This window comes from Eucyclogobius newberryi, unplaced genomic scaffold (assembly GCF_026437365.1).
Source record: "Eucyclogobius newberryi isolate DKJ021-1_F unplaced genomic scaffold, fEucNew1.0.hap1 SCAF_17, whole genome shotgun sequence".
NCBI classification, from domain to species: Eukaryota; Metazoa; Chordata; class Actinopteri; order Gobiiformes; family Gobiidae; genus Eucyclogobius; species Eucyclogobius newberryi.
The window spans coordinates 16551365-16577372 of NW_027315801.1; the positions used below are offsets into that span (position 1 = coordinate 16551365).

At 43.2% G+C, this 26008-nt stretch overlaps 1 pseudogene; it reads right to left on the reverse strand.

The window, feature by feature from the left end:
* Positions 1–950: 950 nt before the first annotated feature.
* LOC140362529 (non-selective voltage-gated ion channel VDAC1-like) lies at positions 951–25481 on the reverse strand (annotated as a pseudogene).
* Between the last annotated feature and the right edge of the window lie 527 nt (positions 25482–26008).

Consider the following 26008-nt stretch of genomic DNA (forward strand, 5'->3'; position numbering starts at 1 on the left):
TGAAACAAAAGTTGTGTCAATTGATTGTAGTGAACACATTATTATTTATCTATCATCTTCTCCAAATCAACAGTATAAATCATTGGATATGTTGAGTGAGATGTCAACTCCCTGTCTTGTCCCTTTATTTACATTGGGCGCACACACACACACACACACACACACACACAAACACACACACACACACACATATTGGTGCAGACTCCAGCGCACATGACAGAATGGAAATCTTGCGATGTTGAGAATTATGATGATGATGAAGATGTGTTGCTTTAATATTTCATGGCGCTGTGGGTGACACGGAGGACGGTACTCCACAGTAAGACCGCTCTTCTCTCCGGAATCATCTCCTGAATTCAGAGATAGCTAGTAAATGGAGTGCTAACACCAAAGCCTGATTTGGGAATGCAGACTGATGGAAAGTAAAGGGTATTTTATACACAGGCAGCAATTTCTAAAGGATGAAATACCAAACACACATTTAAATATAGATTGAATAACTGTTTAAACCCACTCTCTCCTCCTCGCCCAAAATAATCTCTCTGAAATAATAGGTCTGAAAATGTATCAAAGACGTGCCAAAGCTGTATTAGTATGCAAATCTGATGTAATACCTCATCACCAGGGGCGATCTTCTCCTATCACCGCCTCTATTTTCATTTATCCCTCTGATTTAATTGCCGCCCACAGCTAAGCGCTGAAATCAGCCTCTTCCTCTGCATCAGCTTCTTCCTCTACATCAGTCTTACACTATGTATCAGCCTCTTCCTCTGCATCAGCTTCTTCCTCTACATCAGCCTCTGCATCAGTCTTACACTCGGCATCAGCCTCTGCATCAACCTCTGCATCAGTCCTATACTCTGCATCTCCCTCAGCATCAGCCTCTGCATCCTGCTCTTCCTCTACATCGGCCTTACACTCTGCATTAGCCTTACACTCTGCTTCAGCCTCTACATCAGCATCTTCCTCTGCATTCTCCTCTTCCTCTGCCTCTGCATCATCATCTTCTCTGCATCCTCCGCTCCCTCAGCATCAGCCTCTGCATCGCTCTGCATCAGCCTCTGTATCAGCCCCTTCCTCTGATCGCTTTGCATCAGCTTCTGCACCTTCCTCTGCATCCTCTTCTGCATTAGCCTCTGCATCAGCCTCTGCATCAGCCTCTGCCTCTGCCTCTGCCTCAGCCTCTGCCTCAGCCTCTGCATCAGCCTCAGCCTCTGGAGTGAGCTGGAGTGTGTGGGGCTTCTCTCCTTTGGCTGATGCAACATGTGAGAACACTTTATGTTGACAATGAAATGATTTGAACATTTGTGTTTCTTGCATCGCTCTTTCAGATATGATTCAGTTTGTCTCATTTTTGTTCTTGTTTATCCCTTTAAAATACTAGATTTGGTGAATAATTAAATTTTCTTCTTGGCCTTCTGATTATATTCACTTCAATTTACAAATCAGATTTTACATTCAGACAAGATAAAATAAGATAAGCCTGTATTTGTCCCACGATGGGGAAATTCCAGGGTTGCAACACAAAGTAGGTACAGAAGTAAATAATAAAAAACACTCTTATAGAAAAGCTCTGATAAAACTCTTTAAAAAACCTCTTATACTATATAATAATAACAATAGTGACACTCTAATTTACAGCTGTTAATTACTCTTACTTGAGAGACGTAGTACAAGTACAAGTAGTGTAAGTAGAATTGTTAACTATCAGAACTTTAATTAATTCCATTTTACAGTGGATACTTTTTACTTTTACTTTTACAGGTTTGTAATTTCTACTGTAATACAATTTTTACCAAGGCTAAAAAGTAAAAGGTATTTGAGACCACCTGAAATGGCTGAGTGGCTATTTTAATTAGGGTCATAGTCTAAGTTAATGTCCAAACCCTAAGACAAAATCATTAACAAAAACAGTTAGAAAAAAAAAGGAAATTGATTCCGTTGAACAAAAATCTGCAAACTTTTCTATCCAGATATCTTTAGTACTAGTAGTAGTATCTGGCTGAAATACTTTTAACTCTTCTATAAAACTTCTCTATTTGTACTTTTACTTAAGAAACACAAATTGAGTACTTCTTCCATCACTGGCTGTAGTTAACACAAATAATTCTTTGAGTCTTAGAAGCATTACTTTAAACTGGTATCATTTTAATAATACTCTACTCTGCAGTGGTTCTTTGTCTCAAGTACGGCGTGAGCTTGTCCCTTCGAGGCAATTGCTGTTGTGCCTGAAGGGGGGGCTTATAACCTGAAACATGCCCTGCCCTTCTTTACTTACCTTTGACTTAATTGTTTGAGCATGACAAAGGTCATCTTGTTTTGAGGGGGCTGTTGTTAACAGAAGGTAAGTTGTCTTAATCCACCATTTTCTGCTCAAAAACACATGAGTTGCTTGTTCCTCTGTTTGCAGATTGCTCCATTTCAATCTAGTTTATTTTATTTGAAATATTTTGTTTGTTTATTCCAATTTAATCAGATTTTTATTTTTTTCATTATTGTTGTTTTCTGTCAGTGCAGCACTTGGAAACAGATTATATAACGTGCGGGACCTTTACAGTGTCAGGGCGAGTGGACAGTGAGTGGACAGTGTCAGGGCCAGTGGACAGAGAGTGGACAATGTCAGAGCCAGTGGACAGTGAGTGGACAGTGTCAGGGCAAGTGGACAGTGAGTGGACAGTGTCAGGGCCAGTGGACAGAGAGTGGACAATGTCAGAGCCAGTGGACAGTGAGTGGACAGTGTCAGGGCAAGTGGACAGTGAGTGGACAATGTCAGGGCCAGTGGACAGTGAGTGGACAGTGTCAGGGCCAGTGGACAGTGAGTGGACAGTGTCACGGCCAGTGGACAGTGAGTGGACAGTGTTAGTCCTGTGGCTGAAGCGGATAAGAGGAATAGTCCCACTTCGTTTAAATGCATTTGAGCAAATTTTGTGATGCATTTGTTTCTTTCATAAGACATTTTGTGCACAAAAGGAGTATGAAGAACTACAATACCTGTGTACTTCTACCTCTATTTCATATATACCAGTCCAGGTTCATGGTTTGTTAAATTATGCATTTATACTATGTATAAAGGATATGTTTTTCCTTGTTATGGTTACATGTATGTATTTATTTATATGATTGCGCTAGCGCTTAGGTCATGATGCAACATTTACTCAGTTTAGTTAACCAGTTAGCAAACCTGTGTGACCTTTGACACGGGGATATAGCTCTGTTAGTAGTTCACTCAGACACACAGCATTGTTGAAAACTCTCTAAGTCTAATGAATCTAACATTTAAATTCTAAACCTTATGATTTTGACACTGTTAACCCAGTGCTCATGGGAACGTTTGCTCAGCATGCAGTATCACCTTGGTCCACCAGGGGGTGGTGACTGAACAGATCTGCACATAACACTCCCACAGCAATGATTATACCTTTTATTAGCAACATTGAAAACATCTTTATTTGTCTGTACACCACATAACTCTCTATCACTTCTGTGTCTCCTCTCACTCTCCTTTCTCTTCTGTCTCCGTCTCTCTTCTTTCTCTCCCTTTCCTTCTCCTTTCCTTTCACCCCCAGAGAGAGAAGGAAGACCAGACGTGAGAGACCCCTCGCTCATAAACAAATCTCAGCAACAGCACGCAGACCGCCTGATGTAAGAGAGGCTCTGTGATTTCTCTTTCTCTCTTCTCTGTCTCTTATGCTTGGCCATAAGAGCAGCCATGGGAGCGATGAGAAACAATATCCACCATGGAAACAAAGGTTGGAGACTAAAATCAAACAAGTGCAGAGAGAAGTGAGCCAATTGACAGAGGCCAAGAGAGGTGTAATAAAAAAACCACGTTCCCAAGAGATAGATGCCCATATCTGAAGCACTCGAAACTGTAAAACAGAATATACCGGCTGTTTGCAACTCAACCTGTTAAAGTCTAAGCTCAATGGCAGGGTAATAACAGGGTAGCAACAGAGCAGACTCACCAAGGCTGGAAACTGAAAGGTACTGGAAAAGTAAATGGTAAAAGGAGAGAACACATAACAGCGATGCACAGGACCATTGCAACCTCCCCGAAAATGCCTTCTGGCAAAAGAAACTCACAGCAGTCACATGGGCAGCTGGCAGCACAAATTAACCAGCTACTAAGGGATGGGACTTATCCTGAATTGCCTCCACAACATAAAAACTTATGCATTACTTTACTTCGCTACTGTGTTATACAAGTAAAGCATTAGAGTACTCTTGTGTTACCAATAACATTATTGTATAACCTATATCGTTTGCCAACAATCCCTTTGCATTGCTGAACTCTGCAACATAATCGTTAAAATATCAAATAAACAAGCAAAGTAAATGCGTTTGACTGAGCTTTTATGTTGACAGATGACCACAATACAATGTCATACAATAAGCACGCGCAGGCCTGTCCTCAAGCAATGAAAAACAGAGCACCGATGCACAACCACAGAACGCGCTTGTTTTAGCACTGTTGTTTATTTAAATCAAACTCCTTACATTGCTGTACCCTACATTCACTCCTCAGCTACAAAATAGAGGTTAAAACAAAGGAGAAGGAGTTTTTCAAAACGTGCGTCTGAAAGTTTATTTCTCTTCGCCGTGAGGACACAAGTCACTAGAAGACACATGCTCGCAGCACACCGAAACAAGTGTCTTCTCTCTCTACTTTGTGGCTGTGAAAGAAACCTGGCTCTGGGAATGCAAAAGAACCAAACCTAATGCATTACTGATTTGAAAAAGTACCTAGAGTATTAGATTACATGGATGCACAAAACTCGTTACATTCCTCGTTCCTCTAAAAAAGTAATTTGAGTATTATGAGTACTTGAGTACTCTTACCCCCAACTCTGCAGGCACATGACAACCTCAAAGAGTAATAAGGAAAGCTGCAACAGCCAAATACCTACAACAAGTGAGGCAAGTCCTAAGAAGCCAGCTCAATGGTGAGAACAAGTCCTGAACAATAATCAGCTACACCCTGCCAGTGATCAGACACTCTGCAGGAATAATAAGGAACAGATACAGACCACAGATGTTAAGGCGTGGAAGCTCCTCACCATGCATGGAGGGTTCCACCCAAATCTTGCACCCTGAGACTGTACACTAGCCGTAAGGAAGGAGGCCGGGGACTAGTGAGAGCCACTATCCAGGCCCCAACAGAGGATGTGCTCGGTGAATGTCTCAGACAATCCTACATGGGAACATAACTGATGTGGCTGATATCACGAAATCCTACCAATGGCTAGAAAGAGCCGGTCTGAAGAACAGCACAGAGGCCCTGATCATGGCAGCACAGGAGCAGGCCCTGAACACCAAATCAATAGAGGCCCAGATCTACCAAACCAGACAAAACACAAGGTGTAGGCTGTGCAAAGGGGGCCCTGAGACCATCCCGCACATAACTGCAGGGTGCAAGATGCTGGCAGGGACAGCATACATGGAGGGCCATAACCCGGTGGCTGGCATAGTGTACAGAAACATCTGTGCAGAGTACGGGCTGGAGACCCCAAGGACAAAGTGGGAAACATCTCCAAAGGTGGTGGAGAACGACCGAGCCAAGGTCCTCTGGGACTTCCAAATACAGACGGACCGAATGGTAATGCAAACCAACTGGACATAGTGGTGGTGGATAAACAGCAGTGGAAAGCCGTGGTGGTTGACGGGATGACAAAACATTGTCATTGTGCATGTATTGCTCGATCTTAAATTACATTACGCCAATGGGAATTATATCAGACTTAATACAAAAGTGATTCTCATTTGGAATCATCCTCCTCAGACTGCAACTGCTCAGTTCAGTCAAATGTTTCTGGTTAGACTTGGGGTTGAATGCAAATATTTTTAACATCGATAATGAAATATAATTCTGGATTTTATGAGGGTTATTTTATGTTTTTATTACCAAACCATTGGCACTGAATAAAAAAAACAGCACCATTATGTATGTATGTAAACATTGTATTTCAAGACATTGCATTTGGATGTTTTGAATACATCCTTAACTTAAATTTGAAGAAACACATTGATACTATAGTAAAAGTGAGTAGAAGTGAGTAGAAATGGGTGGACCAGTGTCTGCCAGTTGAGTACTGTGTGCAGCTGCTTATAGAAAAGTGAGATGAGAGATAAAGCAGAGAGATGTGTACGCAGTGATTTTGGGGGAGCCGCTCCGTTCCTCTAGTCTCCCCACAGGCCTGTAAACATTTATTGAATTGCATTAAAGTGATTGATCCTGGCATTTGAGGGCAGCGTTGGAGATGAGGCTGAGACGCTGTAAATGTGAGCCAGTGATTGTGAGGTGTGTCAGGCTCATCGTGGTCCAGCAACGTCAGAGAACATGCTCCAAATAATGTATGTACTCAAGGAAGCAAAAGTAAGTGAACTGTAAAATGTGTTGGGTCTGACAGCTGCCAGTCTCCAGGGAGATGTTATTGCATAGCCTTAAATGTTCCACTGTACGGCATTAGACATATCTATCTTGCATCCATTCAGTTTCAAACAAGTAAAGAGTAATTTTACAGTTACTATGAGGAATTGAGCCAAGACCATAATCTCACATCAATGTACTGAACCAGATGCCTGTTCTCTGAAGCCGGATTAGGCAGTGAGCCAGGGAACTTCAGGGTTAACCCTGGTTTAGTGTTGGATCACTTTCTATCAGTGCAGATCTCTAAGGTAACGGCCCCTGGACTCACAACCTGAGAGAATGTGCACTATCACACTAAATGAAATCGAGCACATTTTGCTTTTTTGGTTTTCACATTTTGATTTTCAATATATAAATTTATTTAAGTTCTAAAACATGAGGTGCCAAAGCAAAGGTACAATAGCCTGTTTAAAGGCCAATAAAAACATAAAAAATGCATATGATGTGGCATTTAAGTGGATCTGAAAGTCTAAACTAGTAAGTATCCAGACCACACCAGGACTGAAATGTTATATTAGAAAAACAAACTGTTCCGAACCGGGTCTACACTATCCATTCCATTATCCAGACATGATACATAACTGTAGTCTGCATGTCCCTCAGCACTACAACACCCACAATTCACCTCTCAACTACATGTCAGCTCCACCACAGCCTCCGCCGCCTGACCACCAAACACCTGGAGTTTACCGCAATCACTCACTCTCCCTCTGTACTCCATCACTCCGGCCCCGGGCCACAGGAGGGCCGCAGGAGGGCCACGGGTGACGGAGGAAATTGCCGGCTGTTGTATGTACGAATCCCAGCGCGGCCCTTTCTGATTTATTTTGTTGTCTCCCCCCACAGACTCTCTCACTCTCCCTTTACAATTATCTCTTATAGCCTGCCTGGTGATTAATGGCCTTCATCCCGCGTCCTCTTCTACCCTCGCAAATAAACGGCGGGGCCCCACACACAAATTGTCCCCCGGAAGAGCCGTAAAAAAGTAAGAAAATACGGGGGCTGCGAAGACAATGAGGCAAGGAGATCTGGCCTTGGGAGAGGGAAAACATTTGCAGAGGAATGGCCTGGAACGTTTTAGCCCCACGAGAGTTCTGCTAATCTCCAGTTATTGCTTCTGCCGACGGCGCAGCACCGAATGAGAGCACGAGGCGGAGGCAGTTACGGCCGCTCCTCTGTCTGTTCACCTAAACACTTTAGCGTTTAGTGTTTCCACGCAGACGGCACACGCGGCGTTACTCTATTAAGTGCACAAATGGAGATGTGAATCAGAGAGGAGTTCCATTGATGAGTGCTTCAGAGCGCCTCGGCTGTTGGAGGAATTTAGGTAAACATATTAGTTAGTTTGGATGGGAAATGTTGATGGTGAAGTTGGATTGGGGAGAAAAAGACTATTGTTTCCCACATACTTTAACATAGGACTGCACAGTATGATAAAAAAAAAAAAAAATTCATTCTTAAATGCTGCTATTTCTACGAAGGCCTTGAAGCAATTTGAAAACACACACAAAAAAAAAAGAAAAAAAGATAAAATTAAAAAAAAAAATTAAGACTTAAAATATACTCTTGGTCTTGCATTGTTTTCAAAAGACAAATCGATGGGCAGGCTCATGTCTCATATCAGACACACGTCAGCCAATCAGACCTTTCGTAAATAAATGTACATGTGTGTACACATTTTTCAATAAATAAAATAATTTAATTTAAAAAGTGTTTGAGATCCTTTCCATAGGTCGGGAGCAAAGTTCTTGTACACATAATATTACCCAGCTCCGTATTGACTCTGTGAGAGTCTAAAATGAAAATGTCCTGTAATCTTAATCAAATAAAAAAGTGAACCAATGAGAGCTTTATAAACAAACAAAAGGTACAGTTTTTATTTATTTATTTATTTATTTAAGGACATAGCATTGGACAAACCAGATGCAATGTTTTAAGTGTATTTAGCAGAATATGCAAATTTTCAACACCTGTCCATAGGGCCAATTTAGAGTTGCCAATTCTACCTAATACATACATGTCTTTAGACAGTGGGAGGAAGCCGGAGAACCCGGAGAGAACCCACGGTAACACGCGGAGGACATGCAGACTCCACCCAGAGAGATCATGTGATGTTGGTCTGGTCCGGGAATCAAACCCATGATCTCCTTCTTGGGAGGCAAGAAGGAGATGGGTGATGGGGTGCCACCGTGCACCCCATCACCCATCTACTTTAGAATATAATTGACCGTGGTGACTTCTGTATCCTTCTCCTGTAATGAGCGAAATGGTGACTGTTGCTTGTAGAATACATAATACATCATATCACCATAATCCATAAAAACACATTTTATTTCTAAAGAAGAATGACAATCTGGCTTTAAGATTATTCATCAGCTCTTGTAAGTGTTTGTTGAAGGAGAGTTTATCATTGATTCAGGTGCCCAAGTATTTGTAATAGAGTACTTTTTCTACCTTGTTCAATCTATTAACATCAAGTGTAAGAATAGATCACTTTTTGTGTGTCAATAGAGCATTTAGTTTTATTTGAATTCATTAACAATTATAAATGAACACAGTTTTGAATCACATCATCTGCACACTGTGCTACTGTGTTTAAGATTATGACCAGTTGACCAACATTGTAAATAGAAGTGGTCCAAGGACGGACCCTTGAGGTACCCCTTTGTTGAGATAAGAAAATTCTGATTGAAGGCCATCAACAAAAACAACATGAGTTCTTCAAACCTCCGGATGGAGCCAGGTGGAGTTGATGGCGCGCCGCAGTGGACCTAGAGGGGGTGGTGATCCACTGTACATACTTCACAGCCCGGGAAATTCAGGAGCCGGCGTGAAACACATCAGCCCATAGCAACGTTTGAGAGGCGAGTCGCAGGTCTGAGAGCGTGCTGAAGATGGTCTGCACGTCCTTCAGCGTGTGTTCTCAGCGGAGGGAACTCCTCACAATCCAAGACATTTAAGATACCCCTTAATTCTAGTAGAAGGGTTGGGGACTAGTGCAGGAGCCCCCTCTCACCTGGCCTGGAGCAATTACAAGACCCCACAAGACTCCATGGGTCAGAAAAGACTGGAAGGTTGCACCGCACCTTCAGCTATGACCACATTTTGCACATTATTTACATACAACACAGCAAAGATTATTAAAGTAGTTATATGACATTTTAGAACTATACATGTATCATTTGGATTCTTTATTTTTCAAATAATCACAACTAAGTACAGGGATGTGGGCAAGGATAGGGGTAGATGAAAGCAGGACAATACAGAATTATTCAAATATGCAGAAATCAATCAAAAACAGTGGAACTGTGGAAACAGTATTATGACATTGTTAAAATATACCAAAAAATGTATTTTACTCTTACTTACTTAATGTCTTGGAACAGTGCTTTGTACTTTTATTTGTGTGAGGTTTTTTGGACATAAGAGTACTCTCTCTATTCTATAGTGTACATCTGGTCCTGTGCCATACGTTCAGAAGGATCCATCTGAAAGTTAATGATGCTCTGAATCCAAACAGTGCACGTCTATATCCCCACACATAAAACCAGGAACCAGAAAATAGGAAAAATAACAACAGCCAAATGAAATTCATGTGTGGAAATGAAGCTGTGCAAAGCCAACTAGGGGCTCCTTCTTATTTTTGAACTGATTGATTTGAAACCTCTAACACTGCCTCAGAGGCGCACTGACTCTGTAACTCTTCTGGTCGTGCGCCAACCTGCAATAATCTGTGTAAATAAAAACTAATTAGTAAGTAGTTTAGCATTTCAAATAAGGCTTTCTACCTGTGAACAGAGGGTGGCAGCACTCGCCGTGACCCCGAAGTGTGTAAGGTCAGAGCGAGATGCTTGTGCAAGTGCGCTTCTATATGCTCCACTGGCCGGGAAAGAAGGCATGCACTGTTACACAAAGTAAGCATTTTCTCCATGGAGACAAGGTGGGGGTGGATCCTCCACCAGAAAAGTTATGTTTCCACTGGCCCTGGTTCATTAATAAATAACTTTTAGATAATATCTGAATTATACTTTTTAATCATGAAGCCTATCTCAGCAATTCGCAAAAAAGATGTTTAGTAATTCCAAGTTTGTGGTGCTGTGATATAACCTCTCTTTATTTAATGCATTTGCTTTGGATAATGTTAGATGTATTATGCGTTGGAAATATTATTTTGGGTCTTGACTAAGCGAGTGCGATAAACAGGAAATAGCTGTCGCTAACATGTCCTAGATTTGTTTTGCTAAGTATTTGGGCTCAACATATAAGTTAGCATCAATGCTCTGGTTTATCACAAGATCATCACAAGTCTTTGTGTTTCCAGCTGAATCTTATCTTCTCCAATCATCTTGTGCTAAAGCGTTACAGAAGCTAAACACGAACTAGACCGCTTTAGACCCTTAAACAGGCCGATTCACTTAACACAGTGAAGACACTTTTGGACCAGACCAATCCGCTCCAAAGCAAATGTGTGGAAACAAGCCTAGAGTGCCGCTTTAATTATTCGCTAATAAGAGAATATAATTTGACAGTTTATCTCAGACTCTTAAAACGTCTCCTTTGGGGCCTCACAAATCCACTCTGCGTATGCGTGTGTGGGGAAAAACAAACTGCTGGATTTATGCTCGGCAGCTGCCATTACGCCAGTGCCGAAGTGGAACCGGGACATTTATGCTGAAGTATGACACCTGCCACTGGTCTTTTCTAATGGATAGATCCAGATTAGCCTGTGAGAGAGCTCGCCTCCGCTCAATCCCCCAAACACCTGCAGGAAAAGCTGCTTTTACCTACTTATTTAATCACATTTATTGAGCAGAATAAATCCCCTTGAGACGTATCATCATCTTGTTTGGGGTTCCCCATAATTGTGCATGTAATCAGAAGGTACCTTGAGCACCAGATACAGAGAGAACGTGCAAACTGCGCACTGGAAACGCCCCACTCCTGGAACTTTCATGTGATGTAATCTTTGTCCTTTGACACTTTGTTAATATCCACAAGCATTCATTTTCAGGCACGTGCGGAACTGAAACTGACGGACCACCCAAGCACGGCCAATCGGAGCGCTGCTTTTGGCTCTTACTTCCACATTGGCAAACAGTGCACTGCAGTATCATTTTGTCACAATGTGTTGCTTTTAAAATAAACTCACACCCGCTGTGATGTACTTCGTTCAAATCTTTATTTCTTTTTTAAATCTATGGCACACATAGGATTCAGAACCCCCGCTTGGAAATTGAATCGAATTTTTGTACTTTATATCATCTGTCGACATTGGAAATCCTGCTCTTTTACCTTCACCTCGTCTTGACTCTTTTTAGCAGACGTCCAATGCTTCAGTGTGTGGAGTGGTCAGCGCTGGGCTGGTTCTGATCATCATGCCCGCTCCTCTGCTCCACACTGCCCGCCATCTCATCCGGCCTAATACCCAGGCAGCCATGTGTGAGATTGGCCCCCATCACGCTGCCTCCGTCTGGGCCAGCGCTTTGGAAGGGCTGGGCTGTCCTGGAACAGAGAGAGAGAGAGAGAGAGAGAGAGCGAGAGAGAGAGAGAGAGAGAGAGAGAGAGAGAGGGGGGAAGAGAGGGAGAAAGAGAGACAGAGACACAAAGAGACAAAGACGGAGAGAGAGGGGGAGAGAGAGGGGAGAGAGAGACAGAGACAGAGCAAGAGGCAGAAACAGAGACAACGTGATAGAGAGAGACATAGACAGAGAGAGAGACAGAAAGAGAGAGAGAGAGAGAGGGAGAGTGCAGAGAGAGAGAGAGAGAGAGAGACAGGGTGAAAGCACACAGAGAGAGAGAGAGTACAGTAAGAGAGGGAGAGAGATGAGGTGAAAGACAGAGAGAGGAAAAGGGGAGAAAGGAATGACAGAGATGCGGAGAAAAGGGAGGAGAGAGGAGCGAGAGTGCAAATGAGAGTCAGAGGATAAGGGAAGAGAGAAGAGGAAGAGAGGGAGAGAATTAATTGGAGGAAAATGGAGAGATGAAGAGAATGAAGAGAGAGAGGGAAGTAAAAGAGAGCACAGAGAGAGAGAGAGAAGGTGCAGGGAGAGCGCGAGAGAGAGAGAGAGAGAGAGAGAGAGAGAGAGAGAAGGTGCAGGGAGAGAGAGAGAGCACATCTTCAGAGGGAACACTTTCTGCCAGAGATCGTCTGACTCAGGAGAACAAAACAAACAGGTAGAGTTTGTAATCCGTCTACAGATGTGCTCATGTCCTGCAGCTTTTATACCACGGGAGAGTCGAAGTATACGTGGAGGAGAGCACTGTTTTCTATAGAGAATATTCTACGGACAAAAGTGGTCCATAATGTTGCAAGTATTGTCTGTGCCACTGTGGCTGGTTCTTTAAAGACACTTATTATGCATACATTTATATTTTAACACTGTCCCTGCATGCAAAAACATGCCTCAGTTCTGTTTAGCTTCATTCACAAAATTTTGCTTGCTGAATCCTGTTTAGTAAGTCTTCTCCGTCTGAGCCTCATAAAACGAAAAGAGGTCAAAGGTAGAACTCTGAGAGCTTCTGTGCTGTCCATGAATCACCTCCAGATCTGAACATTTTCTCAAATTACACCATAATAACTGCGTGCCTTCATGAGAAAGTCTGGGGAAGGCTAGTTTGGTTTATCTCCCCATTGTAATTCCCTCTACTGTTCTAAAACATTTCCAAAGTAAAGCATGTACAAATAAACTATATTTTTGCCTTTTTAAATTTGGTTATGGCAATTGTTTTTTGTTTTTATCAGATGTTTGCTCCGGACACTTCAAAATGATAAATTATTAAATTAAATCCATGTGTGAATTACTTTACTCATGGCACACCTGGTAATACACAAAGCACACTCATCTGCAAAAAGGTTGAAGTGAATCACTCAAATTGCTGCATTTGACGTAGGTTTGACTGAGTTAGCACGTCTTTGTCACGTCTGTGTCACATCACAATGTTTATTATTTTGCTCACAATAGCAGAACTTTTCAAAATTAGCTGTAGAGTGTTCCTTTGGGCAACTTCTTCTTTAGTGTTCCTCGGTGGCTGGCATCCACAGTGCCACACCACCGCCACCGCCCGCTGCAGCTGCGCCTCCCGGAGTCTCCCGGAGTCTCCATCGTTGTTGCCGCCGCCCTCCAGGTCAGATTATAGTGTATAAGTGTAAGTGTAAGTGTAAGTGTAAGTGTATAGTGTATAAGTGTAAGTGTATAGTGTATAAGTGTAAGTGTATAGTGTATAAGTGTAAGTGTAAGTGTATAGTGTATAAGTGTAATAGTAGAAAAAGCTTCAGTTGTAGTCATCTGGACTCAGTGAAAAAATAGACATTTCGACTCTCATCCAAGAGTCATTGTCAAGTTTGACAATGACTCTTGGATGAGAGTCGAAACGTCTATTTTTTCAAACTGAGTCCAGATGACTACAACTGAAGCTTTTTCTACTATGGAACACGCCTGGACGAATGAGGGATTACACCGACATGTATAAGTGTAAGTAACTACAGCCTCACACAATCCCTGTGACTGGATAGAAAGAGGTTGCGTTCACCAGCTATCACAAGATTCTAGAATCTATCTTTATTTCAGATTTAGCCTATTTGTCCTTAGATTGACCATTTTTGTAAAGTTTATGATATTATGGTACTTCCTGTTTGGACATGAGCACAAATATGACATATGAAGAGATCATTCCACAACTGTTACCTAGCAACCAGATTGTAATAAAGGGCAAAAAAATCCAACTTTCATCCAAAACTGTCATTATTTGACAACAAATATGAACTGATAACACCTTTATTTAGTTGAATGATTGTTTAAACTGTCGGAAAAGTGTGTCAGGTGTAAAAAGTCATCTATTTTTAAACTCTTATTTTTCAAAATGTCTTCACAAACTGCAACTTAATGGAAGTAAATCTATGATAAATATTTACAACAGGTGCTATAACACTAAACTAAGTCATATTTAGTAATACATTTAAAACTGAACTTAGTCGGCAGAATTCGATGGTGGAATCTGATGTTTAATTATCAAATGTTTTCGTTCATATCTCTTACTTACTTACTTACTTGGTCTAGCCACATGAAATAAAAACTGGCACAAAGTTGAACGTCTTTTCTATCACCTTTTACTTAAAAAAAAAAGTGAAATTATTTGTTCACAGTAGCTTCAGAAAGAGGTGTCAGTATTCAACCCAAAAGACACGACTGAGCCATAAGATTAATATGAATACGAATATAAGTTCGTTCACATTTGTGAACCTGCCATAATAGTTATTGTTTCTATGTGAAAGTGTTCGCAGCTGAAAGAAGACCATGTCCTTCACTCTTTTCTCTCCTTCTTCTAAAGAGTGGGCTTTCTCTCAGGGGCAGATCAATACATGTGAAACATAATGATACTTGTACATAAATACTGGCTCAGTACTTATCACATGATTTATGGCTCATGTTGGTGTGACCTTCAAGTGTTCATATATTTTAATAATGGTCTCCAATAAAAGACAAAGCAGGAAGTGGTGTAGATGTGGGTCTCCTCTCTGGACATTCTGAACATCACCAACAAAGCAAAACGTCTATGTCCAGGTGAGTTACAAGGACTTAGGATCATTTTAAACTATAACATTTTAATAAAGGGATATGTTAGTTGTTTTAATATACATTTTTCGTTTTTAGCTAAACAATCTCTTATTGGAGTAAAGGTTTTTAAAAGGAGATGAACATCAATGAATCAAAGTTCTAAAAATAATGATAAAATGTAATTAAAATTGTGGGATGACCTGGCAATATTAAAGTGGGGGAAAAAAATATGTTTTCTCCAGTACAGATGTATTGCAAAAAGCAGCTCTTAGGGTCAAACTGAGACCACTGTGCGCTGTCTACGTCTGATCATACAATACAATTATTGTCCGAGAACCAAAAATGCGCTGTTAGCATGCTAATTATTAGCATAGACTGTGATGGAAAAACTGCTCTGACTTCTGAAAATTGTGAAAGGCGCTTCTGAACTCATTACGGTGAATAATCAAGACACTATGAATGCGTTAGGAAAATGAGCTGCAAATCAAGTACAATGCCTTTAGTGATTAAATAATACATAATGTTGGCAATAAAGAGCATTTCTTTGTTGTCAATTTCAAAGTGATCAATATATCCTATCATATTTTTAATATCAGTATTAAAGGCGCAATGGACGATTTTTTGGCGATTTGAGAACGCAGGCGGAAGTGCACATGTGCACTCCCCCGTGCGAACTGATACAACACACACGTGCGTTTGTTTATTAGCGCGATGGATCGCATCTCATCTCTCGTCTCCCGTAGATTTCAGGCCACTTCTGAGTCAGCTCGAACTGTCTTTCTCCGTCTTCATTTTGCCCCGTACACTGAGGGAACTATATTATGATAGATCCATGCGCTTAGGCACGCGGAAACGTAGGGACGAGCCTGACGCGGCTGCAGGTGAGTGGTAGGTGCGTTTTATGATTGATACGTGGCAGGACTAATTGGCAGTCCACGCCACGAGGAAATAAGACTCAGATTTAGGCCAAAAAAATTCAACCTTCAACTCAATCACTTATTCACCATCCATTCAACCTTTAATATTTTACTCCACAAAGCAACACTGCATGAGCTTACAGTCCGGTGACCTCTGGAGCAGCTCTGCTTCCTGTCAACTCCACAGAACACAGGAACCGCCTCACATTAGTGTTTTACAGGAAGTGAGGCAAAACGTTTGTGTACATGAGCTTGTTTGTGTAAGAGGAGGTTTTGTTTGAGTACACAGGATTTGTATGGGTTAATATCTGAAATTTACTGAAACAAAAACTGGCACAAGGTTCAGCATGTCCTGTCAAATAAACGTACAATATGTAGAATCTGCAGAATGAATTGGCCGGTTTGTGGAGCTGATCAGTTATGTAATGATGAGTTATGTCCACAGGGTTCAAAATGATGAAAATGTTAGGCCGTAGTCATAGCGATTGACAATTTAAAACAAAATACTATATCTTTTGAGTGGTGAAAAGTCCACAAAATCAGTCATCTATAACAGTAAACTGAACCATGAACAGCCCCCTGCCCTCCGCCTGATGTCATCATGTTCTAGAACATCTTGAGCACAATTGTGAATTCCTGTCTTTCAAACTCATGTATATAATCCTTTTGTGGCTCACCCTTCTGTGGATGTACTGATGCTTCTCAAGGCCGCCTGCTCGCGCTGCACTCTGTCTGTAGAGGAGCTGTGTCGATCAGACATTCAGCGCTATGTGTGGGAGTGGAGTCATCGCCATGGAAACAAGGTAACACTGAGACATTTAAGGACGTTACGGAAATCTTAGACAAACCAAGGCTTTCCCAAACAGGGGTGAGAGGACACATCTGCAGGAGGTAATTATGAGTGTATGTGCTCAAGATTATCAGGAGGATCTTGATTTTGATTGGTTCATGAATGTTTGTAATCGTAATAATTACTAACGTCTTCTGAGTTTCTCTTCTTTTCTGTGAAACTCAGAGATCCTCAGGTACTTTTAATCCTGTGTGATGCTCATGTCTGTGATTTTGATTATTTTTAGTCCATGCGCTGACACTAATATTGATATAAATAAATGTACTAAAAAAAACAGGAAGTTTAAGTATAAACTGAGCTGAACTTGGCCTGGTGGCACCTCCTGTCTCTGAAAAACATCCTCAAAGACAGTAGTTCATTGTTTTGACCACATTTCAAATCTAGATTTATAATTTGCTTTACACGCTTCTTGAACGAGCTCTAGTGCTGTCAGGTACATTCCTCCTCGACAATCAGCGGTGGTAAAGTACTTCTGAAGCTTTGGCAGTCTGTCCCAGGGCAGCTGTGGCTCATGTGGATGATATGCACATCATGGACATTTGATCAAACTTTTTTATTTGACTGCTGGGACAAAATGCAAAAGATTGTTTCAAAAATACCATCACACTCGTCTATGGTATAGTCATGATGCTAATGTTTGAACCTTTACTCCCCAAGTTTGTTTTATAAAATTGAGTTGTACATGTTTTTTTTTTTTAAATGTTTACTATAAGCAATCACCATTTGTTTCCTAAGGTTTGGTTTGGATCTTGAATGACATAAAACATTTGTCTTGTTTATGGAGTGGCAGGTCTGTGCATCTAAAGCTGTCAGTCCTGGAAGGGTCAATACTGCACAGGACACTTGTGTCCAAACGTGACCATGTGTTTGGCGTGTCCAGAGGCTCGTTATGCTGCTGCGTGTAATGGAGCAGAGTGTTGAGTGAAGAGGCTGAGAGGACTGGAGCTGCAGCCTTGACAACGGCACACACACACACACACACACACACACATGCACGCACACAGACAGACACTTACATAAGCACACCACATCGCCACACTGCTGAAGGTAAAAAACACTTTAAGTCGCCATGATCATGTGGATTTCAGGCGCTGGCGTTTCCACTTGTGTCATCACTGTTCCTTAACCTCTCACAGACTCACCTCTGATATGCAGACAGTTGATTGTTGTCGTTCAGTCTCACACATTTGCGGATTTCAGGAACGATTTGCTACAGGCGGAGGAGTACAAAAGTGTCACGTGACAACGGGGTGTCAGGATCAAAACTAACACGGCAGGATTTGCATTTAATCTTATTTAGAGCCAAGGGAAACAAAAAGAATGTGGATTATAATCATAGCAGTGGCGATAAATAAAAAAGTGACGTTACCCACAGCTGTCCCCAAGCAACCGAGCCTGTTTTTCACCTTTTGTTTCATAAGTTTCAATGCAAATGTGATGGGTGACGTGAATTATGACTTTCATAGTTAGTTGTGATTATAGATGTATGGTCGTTTTTTAAGTGGTTCAACAATATCCAATATAAAGTTAATCTAAACTGAGAAAATGAATAATCATTTATGTGAATTATTTTTTAACATCAATACAAAACATTTAAAGTTTCAAATTGAAAAGTCAGATTTGATTAAATTGGTCAATTGATTTTTCCCGTTGATTTAATACAGAGAAAACTTTGTCACAGTCAGCAACAGCTCCGAACAACAAAACGTTAAAAAATGTTAAAATTAATGATTTATAGTTAGAAAAGTGAAGGTTTTATTTCCCTATTTAGTGCAGAATTCAAGTGTAGAACTGTCATTTCTGATTCAGCACCTGTCATTTTCCCCACTTATGAAACATAAGTGTATGTTTTTTAAGTGCCTCTGACAGGTCGGACGACTCATTGAACGAAAATGCAGTTAAGATGAATACATTTTGAATTTGGATAAAAATTGTAAAGGCGTTATCCCATATATGTAGCATATATTTTAGGTTTTAATTGATGACATCGCTCTAGGAAATTACCCAGCAAACACTGAGCCAAAACTCATCTGATGTCTGATGATAAAAACACTAAATAAAGTCCAAATTAGAAAATCGTAAAAACCTGTCATTGGCACTTTAACTATTAATATTGATTCAAAACATTTTTTTTTCAAATGTTCTGAAAAATGACTGAGACGATTATGGTCTGAGGCGAACAATCTGGCGTTTTAAAATGCTTTGAGCCTCATTTGAGTTATAAAAGAGAAACACCACGCAATCGCAAAAAAGTATAGTGCATAAATCATCTGATATCACAACATTCGGAGCAGGAAACGCATGTGCTCAGAGTCAGGTGAGGTCAGGTCAGGGCGCTCCAGCAAACCCCAAAAGCATGAGACAATTTGCATGAAAAGTGAGAAAAGCTCTCTGGTGTTTCTCCCACGCACAGAACAGAACCCAGGCTGAGCTGCCAGTCTATTAGAAACCCGCCTGATTTAAAGCGCTCGCTCATTCTAATCATATAAAAGAATACAACGGCGTGGTGCTGGTGATTTATCATGTACCAGTGTGAGCGCTCCCAGCAGGCCCTCCCAGCACAGAGCTCCCCCGCTTCCCTGCTCGCACAAAACGCACCCGCACGCTATCCAACGCACCCTGCCACTTTGTGCCTTGGCTGTTCCATATGCTCCTTTTCACGGTGAAAACAAAACATTTTAAGGAGAGCTAAGCCACATTTTGCCTCATTGAATGTCTTTAGAAGTTGCTGTGATGGTAATATGTATTTTTGAGGGTGTTTGTCATCGCCCCCTGCTGTCTTTGGGTGGAAAACCAGCCTTGCAACAATTGCCGACATAAACTCGATGACAACTCTCCTAGGAAACCCTGGCTCTTTTTTTTTTTTTTTTTTAACTTATTTGGCAACGTCAAATGTTTTTGTATGTGATTTTACTGTCTTACATCAAAAACAAAACAGAAAATCAGATTGTACAGCTTTAATTACGAATAGATCCCCGGCAAAAACAACATTTTACTGATTGATAAGCTTTGGACAGATATTTGTTATTTTAAACATGGAAAATTATACAGGTTCAAAGTGGGGGGACGAGGAGCGAGACATCAAGACAGGGACCGAACAGAGACCAACACTTGCATGAAAGTTATTCTCACATGGCCTGAAGAAGTAGCTGTAAGTCACACTAGGCTCTTTCTTTATGTATTTAGCGCTGCATATGCTCATCTGTGCATCATAAATGGGAAATCTGCATATCCCCTTGTTGTCTGTCATTTGGCTTTTGCTCATTTGAAGATGAAAAATAAGACGTTTGTGACCTTGTGAAATTGTGTTAGCTCTTTTTTTTACCACATCGAGCTCACATTATAATACGACGAAGAAGTTTTTGGGACATGAATGGTCCTGTCCTGAGTGAACATGTGAGTAAGATGCCCCGCATCACGTGATATTATTAAGTGCTTATATCCTTATATCTGTGGGAGGCAAAGAGTTAATTCATAATGAACATATTAAGAATGATTCAGGATATTAATTAAATCGTTACTTATCCTGAATTCTCTCTTGGCATGCTTTCTCTCTGAGTACTCTATCTGGGTACTCTCTCTCTAGATGCTCTCGCCCTTGGTACTCTCTCTCTCTCTCTCTCTCTCTCTCTCTCTCTCTCTCTCTCTCTGGGTACTCTCTCTCCCTCTGGGTACTCTCTCTCTCTGGGTAGCCTCTCCCTCTGGGTACTCCCTCTCTACCTGGGTGCTCTCTCTCCCTGAGAGCTCTCTCTCTCTGGGTACTCTCTCTTTCTGGGTACTTACTCTCTAGGTACTCTCTCTGGGGCCCCTCCTCTGCCTGACTATTCTCTCTCTCCTGACAGAGTTTATGTGCTTGATCCCTGAAACATTGGCCGATGATGTTGTTTCCATGGTAACACATCAGCCTCACATTTGGGTGAGCTGCAGCGTCGGTGTGAGCGTTTCATACGGACTCACACTGACCAGACTCAGCCACCACAGGAGGTAAAAGACTTCTACTCCCAGGTCTCTCCTTGAGCAAGACACTTCATCTGACTTACACAACGTGGAGGTGACGAGAGGCTCCTGTTTTGAGCCTATTGGAAACCACTTTATAACAATTACACATATTAACTAAAAATAAAGCATGAACAAAGGCGTAATTCATAATGTGCAAATTGTTTGATAAGAATGATGATGAAAGTTTGTAACTTTTTAAATAAACAGTTAGTTAGGTGTTAATTGGGTATTAATTAAGAAGTTACTACACCTGAATTATTCTTAATTAACTATTTGTTCATGATGGATTACGTCTTTGTTCATGGTTGCTTACGGCTATTAAAAGCCTAGTTATTATAAAGCCTTATTTAGTCCTTATATAGCTTTGGTTTGGTCTTGGTTTAGTTCCAGTTATAGAAAAATACCAAGGCCAGTTACGTCGCGGAGTGGTGTTACCAGGGCCCCATCCTGGAGCCAGGTCATGGGGCCCGGTGAACGAGCGATGTGGGGGCCGTCCTCCTGTGGACCCACTACCTGCGGGAGAATGTGTGAGGGGCCGGTGCAGAGCGATCTGGGCGGCAGTCAATGGTAGGACCTAAACGACCAGATTTTTGTGATCTGCGGACACAAAAACTGACTCTGGGGACATGGATCGTCACCTCACTGGGGGGAAAGAGCCTGAGCTTGTGCAGGAGGTTGAGTGGTACCGTCTAGCACAGTTCGGACTCTGGAACACATCACCTCGAGAGGGGCTGGACGCTCCACTTCTCTGGCAGTGCTCACAGGGAGAGGCGGCGGGCTAGTGTGGGCTTGCTTATAGCCCCACAGCTCAGCCTGTACTTAGGGATAATGACAGTGACACCTGAAGAAGGGTGACCGGGACGAACCCCGATCTGAATCTGATCGGGGTTCACGGATTGTCCTTAATGAAAACTAAGCTCAAGGGTGTCTATTAGTGCACAGGGCACCACGAAACCCTAGGCTGGAGGTCAATGGTGGAATTTATTGTCATGTAATCTTATTTTCGGCCGCGTGTCTTGGACACTCGGGTAACAAGAGGGGCAGAGCTTTCAATCGGTCACCACCTGGTGGTGAGTTGGATCCGCTGGCGGAGGAGGAAGCCGGACAGACTAGGCAGGCCTGAGTACATTGTGAGGGTCTGTTGGGAACATCTTTCTGAACCCTCTGTCAGCAGGTCATCAACTCACTCCTTCAAGAGGGCTTCTCTCTTCTCCAGATCCCGGGGGAGGCTGGGGACATTAAGTCCGAGTCAATGCGGCTGCACGGAGCTGTGGTTGCAAGATCTCAGGTGCCAGTCGCAGTGGCAACCTAAACTCTTTAGTGGACACCGGAAGAAAGGGATGCCATCAGGCTGAAGAAGGAGAGCTATCAGGGAAATTTGTCTTGTAGGACTCCTGAGGCAGTGGACAGGTATCAGGGGGCCACGCGTACCGCAGCTTGTGTTGTCACAGAGGCAAAAACACAGGGCTGGGAGGACTGTTGGGCGGCGGCAACGAAACTCTGGCAAACCATCCGGCGCCTTAGGAGGGAGAAGCAGTGCTTCACTTCACAGACTTTTGAACGCGTCCCTCGAGGTGTCCTTTGGGGGGTAATCCGGGAATATGGAGTCTGGGGCCCTTTGCTCCATACTGACCTGTTCCCAGTGCATGTTGGACTCCGCCAGGGCTGCCCTTTGGTCAGAGGGTTCCCGGTTTGGGGACCACACGATCTCATCTCTGCTGTTTGCAGACAATTGTGAACTGGAACTGGAATGGTTTGCAGCCGAGTGTGAAGTAGCGGGGATGAGGATCAGCACCTCCAAATCCAAGGCTTGGTCCACCGAGAAAAGGTGGCTTGCCCCTCCAGGTGAGCGGGGAGTCCTTGCCTCAATTGGAGGAGTTTAAGTGTCTCAGGGACTTGTTTATGAGTGAGGGAAGGATGGAAGGTGAGATTGACAGGTGGATCAGTTCAGCGTCTGCAGTTGCTGCCTTGGACTGTTGTACTATCAGAGCTGAAAGGCAAAGCTCTCGATTTATTGTCAATCTAGGTTCCTACCCTCACCTATGGTCATGTGATTTGGGTGATCACCGAAAGATGGCAGATACAAGCAGTCAAAATTTGTTTCCTTCGCAGGGTGGATGGGTGCGCCCTCAGAGATAGGGTGAGGAGCTCAATCACATGGGAGGAGCTTGGAGTAGAGCCGCTGCTCCTACACGTTGCGAGGAGCCAGCTTAGGCGGCTCGGGTATCTGTTCTGGGTGCCTCCTGGGTGCCTCTTTGGGGAGGTATTTCGGGCATGTTCCATCAAGAAGAGGCCCCGGGGAAGACCCAGCAGGACACACTGGGGGGACTATGTCTCTTGGCTGGCCTTGGAACGCCTCGGGATCCCCCCGGAGAAGTTGGAGGAAGTGTATGGGGTGAGGAAAGTCTAGGAGTGTCTGCTTAGACAGCTGCCCCCACAACCCGAACCTGGATTAGCAGTTTTGGTCCTGTCTCTACTCCTTCTCTGCGCCTCACAAAAACACTTACTTTACCATTTCCCAGAGTTGTGGCTTTTGGTCTGGAGGTCTCCTGTAGTGTTTTTAAGTTAATAAATCACCAGACTCAAATCACTCAATTCATTACAACTATTAACAGTGTAGAGTATGTCTGCTAGCAGTGGTCTTAGAAATAATAGAAGTCGCCTGAATCTGTTGCTGGCAACCCACACCAAAACTGAGGCAGTTGAGGCAGTAGAAGGAGGAAGCGCACAGTCGGAGTCGGTGACAGAGACCGCTACAAATATGTAAAGTATGGATTTAGCAGGGAGGTGTCGAGAGCTAAATCTCAGTACAATACGCATCTGAAGCAGCAGTTCTCAAATAACAATCACCTCTGTGTAGAGTGAGCTCCGGCTTCTCAACAATTACAAGCCCAGAGCCCCCCCCCCCCTACTGCACTACAACTCTGCACCTTATATTCTAGATTTGACACCCCCTCCCCCACTCTGGCCACCTCTGCCAACCCAACCCAGGTCCCCCCCACCTCCCCCACTACACTCACAGTTCAGGAACAAGAGGTAAGCAGACAACCCCGGAAAATAACCTATGCCAGGATCCTGTTTGTGGACTTCAGCTCTGCATTCAACACCATCCTCCCTGCTCTGCTCCAGGACAAGCTCTCCCAGCTTGACGTGCCTGACTCCACCTGCAGGGGGAGCACTGACTTCCTGACAGATCGGAGGCAGTGCGTGCGGCTGGGGAAGAATGTCTCAAACACTCGGACTATCAACACAGGAGCTGCACAGGGCTGTGACTTCCCTCCCTGCTCTTCTTCCTGTACACAAACTGCTGCACCTCCAGCCATGACTCCATAAAACTGATCAAGTTTGCAGACGACACCACCCTCACCGGGCTTATCTTGGACGGGGATGAGTCTGTCTACAGGAGGGAGGTGGATAGTGTCCTGGTGCAGCGGTAACAGCCTGGAGTTCAACGCCCAGAAGACAGTGGAGATGATCGTGGACTTCAGGAAAGTCACAGCCCCCCAGCCCCCCCACAGACTCCCCCATCACGACCGTGGTCTCCCTCTGCTTCCTCTGCATCATCATCACCCGGGACCTCAAGTGGGAGCCCATCATCAGCTCCCTCATCAAGAAGGCCCAGCAGAGGATGTACTTCCTGTGGCAGCTGAGGAAAGCCAAGTTGCCAGTGGAGATAATGGTGCAGTTCTACACGGCCATCATTGATTCATCCATCCTCACCTCCTCCATCATGGTGTGGTACACTGGAGCCACAGCCAGGGACAAATAGAGACTACAGCGCATTGTGCGCTCTGCTGAGAAGGTGATCGGCTGCAGACTTCCATCTCTGCAGGACCTGTACGTCTCCAGGGCTCTGGGACGAGCAGGTCGGATCACAGCCAACCCTTCTCACCCTGGACACGGACTATTTGAGCCACTCACCTCAGGCAGGAGGCTACGGTCCATCCGGACCAGAACCTCCCGCCTCAAGAACAGTTTCTTTCCCTCTGCCGTTGGACTCATGAACACTTCCTAAACATTGAACACTTCCTAAACAATTTACTCACTGCACTGTTCACTTTTTGCACTACATATGTAAATTCAACTGTAAATGTGTTCAAAATAGTAGAATTGAGCTCTTCAGAGTAACATTTGAGAAGTGACAAGAACCATACATGTCTCACTTCAAGCCTTAAGTTTTAAACCTGGTGCTTCAATGTGTAAAGCACAGGTCAAGGGGGCTTTGATATTGACTTGTATCCACTAACGCTAACCGAGAAACATTTTGGGGGTCGTTCAAGATGGAAAGGGTGTCCCTAGTTTGGTCTATACCTGAAACTCCATACCCAATTTGTAGCCTGCAATGTGAATGTTCTTAACGTCAAGGAGAACAGAGTGGGTCAGCTTCATGCCGGGGTTCAGAGTGCGAGTGTAGCCCAGGCCCACAAAACTGGAGTCGTTCACCTTTGCAGAGAAGGCAACGGTGGTCGATCTGGTATTTTGCCAAAGCAAATATTGCTGATTTCCATAGTCCAGACCAAGTTCACGTCTGATTCCAGTTTATCGTTCACCTTCTGATAGATGGATCCGCCAAATTCTGTGCCGTTACATTGGTGTGGAGCACCTGGTGCTCGTGAACTCCAGGCCTTTCTTTGACTTTGTTTTCAAGTCCAGATGAGACCAAAACCATCGCCCTTAGTGAAGACGTCCCTGGTGGACTTCCTGAGGTTGACGTTGGAGGGAGGAACGGCCATTTTCTGCAGGAGCTTGTGGTTTCAATGCAGTGAGCAGAAAGAGGCTCTTGCAGCTTCTAAGAGATGAAGCCTGGGCCTTAATTTAAATAATACAACTAAGTACAAAGATGTGGGCAGGGAAAGGGGGTAGGTGAATACAAGATTTTTCTTAGCACTTGAGCCAGTTGAGCAGTTGCAGGACAATGCAGGAATCTTTGAGTAAGCTAATGATGAGAAAACACTGCTGTAACAAGGCTAAAAGCTCATTTAGGTTGATTTTGCACATTATGTCCCCTTTTAAAAAAATATTCGAATTTGAACACTATTGGCTTTATGCAGGGCAGAGCAGGCTCACTCCTCAGTCTCTGCCTCTTAAATCCTCTGCTGCTCAATGCAACACCATCAATACAAAGCCATTACCCCAGCCCCGCCTCCTCCCATACTCCACTGAATCACAGTAAACTGGAGGCTGGACCAGGTCGGATCCAATCCCTTCTGATGGATCTGTTTGGACGAGGAAGTGAACTGGATTCCGCAGTGAGGACCAT